The sequence below is a fragment of the Panicum virgatum genome, chromosome 3K (assembly GCF_016808335.1).
Source record: "Panicum virgatum strain AP13 chromosome 3K, P.virgatum_v5, whole genome shotgun sequence".
Lineage (NCBI taxonomy): Eukaryota > Viridiplantae > Streptophyta > Magnoliopsida > Poales > Poaceae > Panicum > Panicum virgatum.
The window spans coordinates 46,748,696-46,757,861 of NC_053138.1; positions in this window are offsets into that span (position 1 = coordinate 46,748,696).

Consider the following 9,166-nt stretch of genomic DNA (forward strand, 5'->3'; position numbering starts at 1 on the left):
GATAAGAAGAAATTGATACACCTCAGCCGGTTTCACTTATGGGATGACCCATATCTATTCAAAGTCTGTGCTGATGGTCTACTCCGCCGCTGTATCCCGATGTGTGAGACCCGCAAAATTCTTGAACGTTGTCATTCCTCGCCATATGGAGGACATTACGGAGCTTTCCGTACCCATGCAAAAGTTTGGCAAAGTGGATTCTTCTATCCAAACATGTATGGAGATGCAAAATAATTTGTGCGGCATTGCCCAAGATGTCAAAAGCATGGGAATATCAATTCCTGAGACGCAATGCCGCAAAAGAGCAATCTTCAGGTGGAAATATTCGACGTATGGGGAGTTGACTTCATGGGTCCCTTCCCAATGTAAGAGGAGTGCGAGTACATTCTTGTGGCAGTAGACTACGTGTCCAAATGGGTTGAAGCACTTCCTTGTGTTGCGGCCGACTCGGAAAGCTCGAAGAAAATGTTCCAGGAAATTATATTTCCTCGCTTCGGAGTTCCTAGAGTCATGATCAGTGATGGAGGCTCACACTTCATCGACAAAACCTTCAGGAAGTGCCTCAATGAGTTTGGAGTGGATCACCGGGTTGCTACACCATACAACCCCTAAACAAGTGGTCAGGCAGAGACGTCCAACAAGCAAATTAAGAATATTCTGCAGAAGACAGTCAATGCCATGGGGAAGGGATGGCGAAGCAAACTACCCGAGACACTATGGGCCTATCGGACAGCTTACAAAACTCCGATAGGAATGACACCGTACCAATTGGTTTGTGGAAAGACCTGCCATCTTCCAGTTGAACTCGAGTATAAGTCCCATTGGGCAATCAAGAGGTGGAACATGGATCTCCAGTCAGCCAAGATCAAACGACAAATCCAACTGGCTGAACGGGATGAATGGAGGGAGAAGGCCTACCACAGCTCCAAGCTCTACAAGGAGTGGATGAAAAGATGGCATGATAAGCGAATCAAGATCATGCACTTCAAAGTGGGAGATAAGGTACTCCTCTTTAACTCCCACATTCATTTGTTTGATCACAGCAAGCTTAGAAGTAAGTGGGAACGCCCATTCTTAGTGCTTAACGCCACCGACCACAGTGCTATAACCCTCCAGGACGATGACGGGAACATTTTCAAGGCCAATGGCCAAAGATTGAAAATATTCCTCGAGCCTGAAATACTGGAACTCGAAGAGGTAGTTGTCTATGAGTTATCTGAGTAAGAGCACGCATCTACGGTCGTCTCCATACCTTAAACGTGTCGTATCCTAGGTTTAGTGTCTCTCTTCCTCTCCCCCATGCTTTTCTTTCCTTTTCTGGACCAAAGCACCCAAATGCTCGAAAATAGAAAGACCAAGGACGAAGATTCCAGAAGCCTAGGGCCACACCTGACAAGGTGGGGCCGGCCGGTCTAAGGGAGGCCAGCCGGCCTAGCCCCGTGTCCGTTCGCCCTCATCCTCTCGTGCAACGTTCAAATTGTTGTAAACGTTCATCTCCGGGGCGTTCGGATTGATCTGAGTTGATTTAAACCGAGAGGCCTCCCCCTCTTCCTCATTCCAACACTCTCCACCACAACTCTCCTCGTGCCTCCACTCCTCGACCGAGATCACACCCATGGACGCGTAATCTTCTCCAAAAACTCCCAAATCCATCTCCATGAAGCCCTCCAATCCAAAATCGCCCTCAAAGTCCAGCCATTCACATGTCTAATCTAGCAGCATCAGGATCCTTGGTTCCCAAGAGATCGCCGCCCTCTCTCCGTCGCCGCCTACCGGCCAGGGGTGGCAGCCCCAGGCCAGCCGGCCTAGAGGAGGCCGGCCGGCCTCACCCCTAGGCCGGGCGTCCCCCGGTTTGGCAGAGAGCGCTGCCCAGGGGCTAGGAGCAGGAGCCATCGTGCACTCCCGCACGCTCAGCCCGGTGCGACCTACAACAGGGGTTCTTTCCCCTAGAAAGGTCATCACCAAGCACGCGGGAACATCTTCCGCGAGTCGCGTCATTCAAGTCGCTACACTTCAAGTGGTGCAGATCGACTCATCGACGTACTCCCCGCAGTACTCCCCCGCCAGTCCTAGCCCTCCACGCTATCACGTGACCGGGGCCAAGGTCGGGCGAGGGAAGGTGCTCACCCCGCCATTGGATCGCAGCGGTGTCGATTCCCCACCGGACATGGTGCGGCATCACATCAAGCCGCCGCCGATCCGTGGCCCTCCTGAGATCCATGCTTACACAGATACCGAGGATGAGGACGAGGACGAGGAGGAAGAGGAGACTACCGACGTCGCATCTCTTCGTGCATAGCTCGCTGCCCTCTGGCTACACCTCAACAATATGGATGAGCGCGTGGCCGAGTCGGAGATCGACCGGATGGAGTTGGGTGATTGGGTAGACACCCTTCGTAAGGCAGTTTGTTCTAAGATCAAACGCCTTGCGAAGGCGACCGGGAACGAGGATCTATATTGATCCCCGGACCCAAAATAGATGTTAGGTTTAGAAAGAGTCGTAGGTCTAGGTTTTGGTGCTGCATTTTAAATTCTTTTTTTTCATTCCTTTATTTCATTCAATTGTATGCAGCGGCACCCCACTTTGTTTTTGAATAAAATATAGATAAAGAATTGTTCCTCATTGTGCTCTTGTGGTTGGTGCACATGTGTGTGCCAACCACACCCGTGTTCTAATCTTCCGCCAAGTGCGCAGTGATTTTAAATAAGGAGGACAAAACCAGCGTTCCAGAGAAATTTGAACGAACCCCGAAGTGAATTCTAGCCGGGCAGCTTAAACCAGGCTGGCCGTCCTACATTTTTCATCAAATTTGCCAAGACAACTTCCCTGGAACAGAGTACACTGAGCCTGCACATCTGCAAAAGGGCCACGGAGATTGGCCACAGGTGCAGGCCGGCCGGCCCCACTTGTCGGCCTCTCTTCGAGAGCCTTCGCGTGGTACTGGTTCGATCCCTCTACTACCCTATCCTTCTTGCTTTCGTTCAAAAATTTACCCTGATTAAACTCAAATAAGATCATGAATGAATTGCATAAGAAGAGTGAAATCGTTTCATGAAATCGGAATGTGCTAGTTTTTATTTCATATACAAGTACCTGTCTACCTTGGAACACATGTTTAGGATCGCTCACTATCTTGCTTATTGATCCTTGTGATATGATGACATGAGGTTGTGCAAGTTCCTAATTCAAAGTCTTGGAAGACTTTATTTCAAAAACAAAAAACAAGGTGACTCTTGTGCTCAGTTTGACATATACCCATTCAAAAGCCTTTACATCATTTACATACAAGTTCAAACCTATAGCTGTCTTTCTCGTTCTGAGCTCGTGCAAACATCATGCCTCTGAAATCAGTTATGTTTGCTTATCATTGTGGGTTATGCATGTACACGATCATCATTCCAAAGTCCTCCATGTGGTTGCATAAAGCTCTCCATCCCCCTGAAATAAAAAGAAGAAAAGAAATGTATGAACGGCATTCATGCTAGTTCAAGTCAAAAAAACGGGGGAGAGAAATGGAAGATGCTTGAGTACCACTAAGGACTTACATTCCATTTACAGTTGCACATGACCCGAGTGATGAGCATTCTAACTACCAGGAGACTTTATGTTTGCGCTGGCAATATGAATGTGTAAGATATGCAATCAACCTTACCCTAGCTCCACATACTCCTAGTGAGAAAATGGGCAAACAAAGTGAGGTTTGAATAAGATGAGCGAATGAGTGGTTCGAGCAGGAGAGTACGCCTTGGTTTTATAAAATTCCAAAAAAAAAATCCTTCCAAGTACTGCGAAGCAGGAACTAGTGACAACTTTCATCAACTCGTTCCGGAGATCAATGGGTGAAGACAGCAGCGCTAGCCACCCAGAATACGAGGTATGAAGGGCAAGTTTTGAAATAACGCTTATGCATACCCGATCTTATGAACCCTAGGGTCTGCTTGATCCTCAGGATCTGTTTCGACTCTTTTTGCTCGGGATGAGCAAAGTCTAGGTGTGGGGGTGTGTTGGCGGTCGTTTTCAGTGATTTCTACCACCAACATTCCTTCGTATTTCAGGCTCTCAGGACCATAATACATCAATTTTCACTAACATTAATGAGTTCCACGAGTTTTGGTGATTATTTGATTTCAGGAACACAACATACGAATTTGAGCCAAAATGGGAGAAATCCCAGGCCGGCCGGCCTAGGCCAGGCCGGCCGGCCTACCTCTGTGCAAATCCACTATGCAACTCCTTGGAGATGGTCCTGAGCATGATATCAAGCAAAGACTAAGTGCTAGACACAGGAACTATACATTAAGACCGAAAGGCATATACCAAGTTCATTTGGGTCTACAATCAGTGACGAACCACTCAACGAAGACGCGAACTGACTTGAGAACAAGTTTGCAACACGTGACCAACATGATAGAGCAACGGACAGCCGAGGTGAGCCAGAGCCAGGCCGGCTGTCCTAGGTGAGGCCGGCCGGCCCCTAACTATCACCGTTGGCGCTACGCAACCTTTATCGACTTCAGGAGAGAATATATCTTTGAGTAAGTTCCTCGTCTCAACTTCAATTTCTCGCTAGCTTTACTTTCTGCCTTAGTTACTTGTTCATTAACTTTCCTTGATCTGCGGGATCCTGAGTCTGCGTAAGTAGTAAGTTCTACTTATTTGAGGTTGCTTTCTATCTAAGTACACGGTAGGAGCAAGTAGCTCGATAGTTGTGGGCATGGTGCCCTAGCTTGGTTAGCTATCTCAGGTTGTGTTCCACCCCACGGTACCGTTGTGGTAGGCGGCAGGTGGTGACAGCCCTGTCCGTCCCTCGTAGTCTGCCACGTTCGGGTGTTTTCATAGCAGTAGTGCCGACTACCATTGGACTCCCTTCTCACCCCAGTCTGAGTCCTTCCCTGAGGCCGCCGAAGCAGATCGAGTCAGCAGTTAGCTTGTCGCTAGGTAGAGTAGTAAGTCATCTGGAGTTAGGCCCTCTTCCCTCTTACCTTTTCTCTTTTGGTGTGTCCGGTTTAGTAGTTCTAGATTTGGTCGAAGCTTTACCGTTCCTTGGATTCGATATACCAGGTATACTCCCTGGTGAAGGCTACATCGGTCTCTGTACGCTTGCGGAGTAATTCATTTAGGCTAATGAGTGCCAACAGCGGAGATGAGGCTGTGACGAGGCGATGCATGCGGGTTGGGGCTGTGTCGTGCTGAGCGGTGTCGTTGGCGTGGTCGTTCAGGTGCGCCGACGTGGTGAAGAAGCTCTGATGGCAGTGTTCTACTCGACGAGCTCATGCTCCTCCTTGGGCGCGGCGCTGGGCTCAGCGGCGGTGTTCCTCATCTTCTCCTTGTGCTCGGCGATGGCGTCGGCGTCCCGGCGGTGCCCCTGGTGGAGCTCCCTGGTGTGGCGTCATTCCCTTCCTCACCGAGCTTCGGGCATGGCGGCGGCAACCCTCCTGCTGCCCTCCTCGGCTCTGCGGCGGCGGTGCTAGTTGTCCTCCTCCCTGGGCTCCGTCGCTGTCGACGCCGGCGGGTGCTGCTCCGTCTTCTCCTCTATGCGCTGAGAAATTTCGATATTTGACACTGAATACGCACGCCTCACCTCTTTTGACATTAAATTCGCGAGACTTTCGAAATATGACCTTTGGCATGCGAATTCTTTGGATTCAAGGGATTTCATCCCCTTTTCTTCATTTATCTATTTTTTTCTTTACTTTTTCATTTTACAACCCCTATGAAAAGATGACATTGCCCTTACCTTATCCTTTACCACCGATTGAATCCAATCGGTCCTGTCCAGTGCGGTGCGCCTCTCTCCTCCCTCTCTATTCTCTCGCTCTTCTCTCTGGCTACCTGTTCCTCCTCGCCAAGAACAATACGCCGCCGCTCGCTACTGGAATTTTTTGGTTGGGAATGTCAACCAAATGAGCAGGCAGAACAGCAGCAATAGCCAACAGCAAAGGCTACTGGATTTTTTTGGTTGGGAGATCTCGGAGGAGCTCATAGCGTGGATCATCCGTCCTGCTGCTGTCTGATTCGATTCCGCTAGCTATTCACCTTGTGCCCTCCAAGCATCCAGCTCCATTCGATTCGACTTGAAGCCTCCCCACGAAGCCTCCAGAAGAGTGTCGTGACCATGCTGCGCATGCTCTTGGGCGCCTGGTCATACATGAATCGCATGGTGTGGGCTTCGCTCTCTGCGTGCTCGCCATCCTGGTTGTCAGCTTCGTGGAGCATCACCGCAGGGAGCGCAGGTGCTCGCCGCTGCTCCAGGCCGGCACTGGAGCGTCGCCGCCAACCTCGGCTCTTGGCCAGAACCGGAGCACCGCCAGCCCAAGCTGCATAGCCTGCAGCGGCATGGGGCGCTCCTGTAGTAGGTGGGCGGCAAGAACCTGCAGCGGCGCTCCGGGCGTGCGGGGGTCGCAGCTGCCAGCGGCGCTCCGGCAGCACCGGCCCTGGTTGCTGCGCGAGAGAAGAGAGGGCACAGGAAGAGAGAGAGAGAGGGGTGGGGGGAAGAGAGAAGAAAACCAGGGAAGAACATGGGATATAACAGAGAATGGAAAGATGGATTTGGATCCAATCGATTTGGATCAGGGGCAAAATGGGAAGATGTAACACCCGGTTTATAAAAGGACATAAACCGAGCAATCATATACGTGCCAGGATCAAGTCACACGTATATACAAAAGAATGAACAGTATATCACATCACATATCACGTAAAAAGATATAATAAAGCGAGTATGAATGTTATTTATTACATAAATGACATAATGTCTGGTACAAATATGCAGAAGCGTAAAACAATACGAAACTCTGAATCTGGGCACCACAGGGACGTCGACTGGGAGACGACCGCATAGAAGTCCTCGTACTCCTCGTAGCTCTGGGTGAACTCCTCCGCGTCGCCGGGAACTGAGCAGCAGTAGGGTATTCCCAAAGAGAACAAGAGGAAAAGAGTAGAGTAGGCAAGAGTGAGTACACAACTTGTACTCAACAAGTATAACACAAACTATGAGGCTCTAAGGTTGGCTTACTCAACTGCATTAGCTTTTAATCTTGGCAAAATTTTATTAGAACTAATTACTACAAGTTGATGAAATTACCATAACCTAGTTACATAGTAATTAATCAAAATTAAATTATGATACTACTGAGAACCAAACCAAACCACCCGGGGAACCTCCTTAATCAAAAGGAGATAACCCCACTAATCAAAAGGAGGATCTGGGCCGCTCATGACCGTGAGCACGGCTAGTATACCAGTTTTACACTCTGCAGAGGTTGCACATCTTTACCCACAAGTCGTGAGTTACACTAGTTGTTCATCACACTTCCTTAGGTGAGATGACTAGCAAACACACTACGAGGCCGTTACAAAGAATCTCGTTGGTAAGGCGTAACCGCGAAGGGTTGGATCAGCGACGATGGGGCCCACCTCGCGGGGGTACAAGCACGTAGCACATACCAAGCCGGAGGAGTAGGGACCATTGAAGCTTACCACTCTTGCCCCTTAGGTAAGTTACTCCAAACCAAAAAGACCTAATTAGTAAGCCAAGACCGTCCCATTCCAGTCTTGTGGTAGCGCTGTTGTCCCAGGTTGTCGCTCTATGAACCGGTCCTTAGGGAGAGTGGCCAACCAAGCACTAAGCACCGTGCTAGCCTCCTAAACCATGTTTCTAGAAAAAAACTAATTTTAACGAGACGTGAGCCACTCAAGCACAGAACACAGAGGGCCACTCTCAGAATTAAGTTGCATATACCATTAATCAAATTAATTAAAAAGGATCAAGTGTGTTATAGCGTGGCACCTAGCACAACTAACCAAAATACAACCCAAGGGATATATATATAAAGGATATAAAGTGGCTAGGAAAGTCCTTATAGGCATACAGTATTAAAATGCAGTATGAAATGGTATTTAAAGGTGATAGGATGTTCATGTTATACTTGCCTTCCTCAAACTATTCCTGCTGCTCGAAGTGTCCCACGAAAGGTGGCTCCTGGTACTCCTTCGACTGCTCAACGTCTACTCACGATCGCAACGCCAAAACAAGTCCAGCACATACACATACATGCAAACAAAGGCAAAAACTAAGAAACAGTACAACAATACATAAAAACAGCAAACAAAACTAGGCTAAAACTATTCTACGTGTTACAACGATCGCGTGGACATAAAGAACACCTAAAACAGAGCTAGAACACGAAATCTAGGGCTAAAACAAGGTCCAGGGACTAAACTGCGAGAAAACTAGGGTTTTAGGGGCTTCTACGCAAAAACTAGGGACTAAAACATAATCAAAAGTTAGATCTAGGGTCTAATGTGCAAAAAGACAGGGGCTGGATGGTGGGTCCTAATTTTAAAAAGGTCAGGGGCCTAAACGTTAAAAACAAGGCTGATCTGGAATTACTTTTGAACTAACGTGGACTGCGGGTTGATTTCCAGAAACTTCATGGACTCTTTAGGAAAACTGGCTGGCCGAACCAGTACATGTGGATCTGATCCATTGGATCCTGATCCGGTGGCTCTAATTAGATCTGGACGCGATCTAATCTCGTCCGTGGGCTGAGGATCGGGCGGCCAAGATTTGCTCACGGGCTGCAGCGGCGGCGGGGCTCGCCGGAGGCCAAGCTCCGCGGTGGCGCTGCACGGGAGCTCGCCGGACTTCGCCGTAAACGGCGCTCCAGAGGTCAAAACGACTCGGGTTTGGGTCAGGCATGACCAGCGTGACACGCGTGATCCACTTGTGGCTAAGGCTAGGGCTGGCGGGGCTCAGAGCGGCAGGTCCAATTGCGGCGGCGGGTCTGTGCGGCAGCACTCTCCAGCGTGCACGTGCACGCGTTGTTCTGGGCTCAGGAACGTGCGCTAACGAGTGCGGGCGTGTGCGCATAGCTGCTGCAAGCCAGGACCGGGGCAACACGGGGCTAAGGGGCGCTGCAGCAAGCTCGCCACGGCGAACCCGGGGATCTGCGCGATAGCGGAACACCGGCAAGCGGTGTTCCGGCTGCTGCCGTGGGCTACGGCCTACGGGAACTCGCTCAAACGGAATAGGAGGTCAGGCAGTGGCTTACTGAGGCGCGAATTCGAGCAGGGGGGCTGTGCAGGGCGTCGGCGTCGAGGTCCAGCGGCAGCGCACGGGCAGAGCTCGCGGACCGGTCGATGCAGGAAACTTCTGGGCACCCT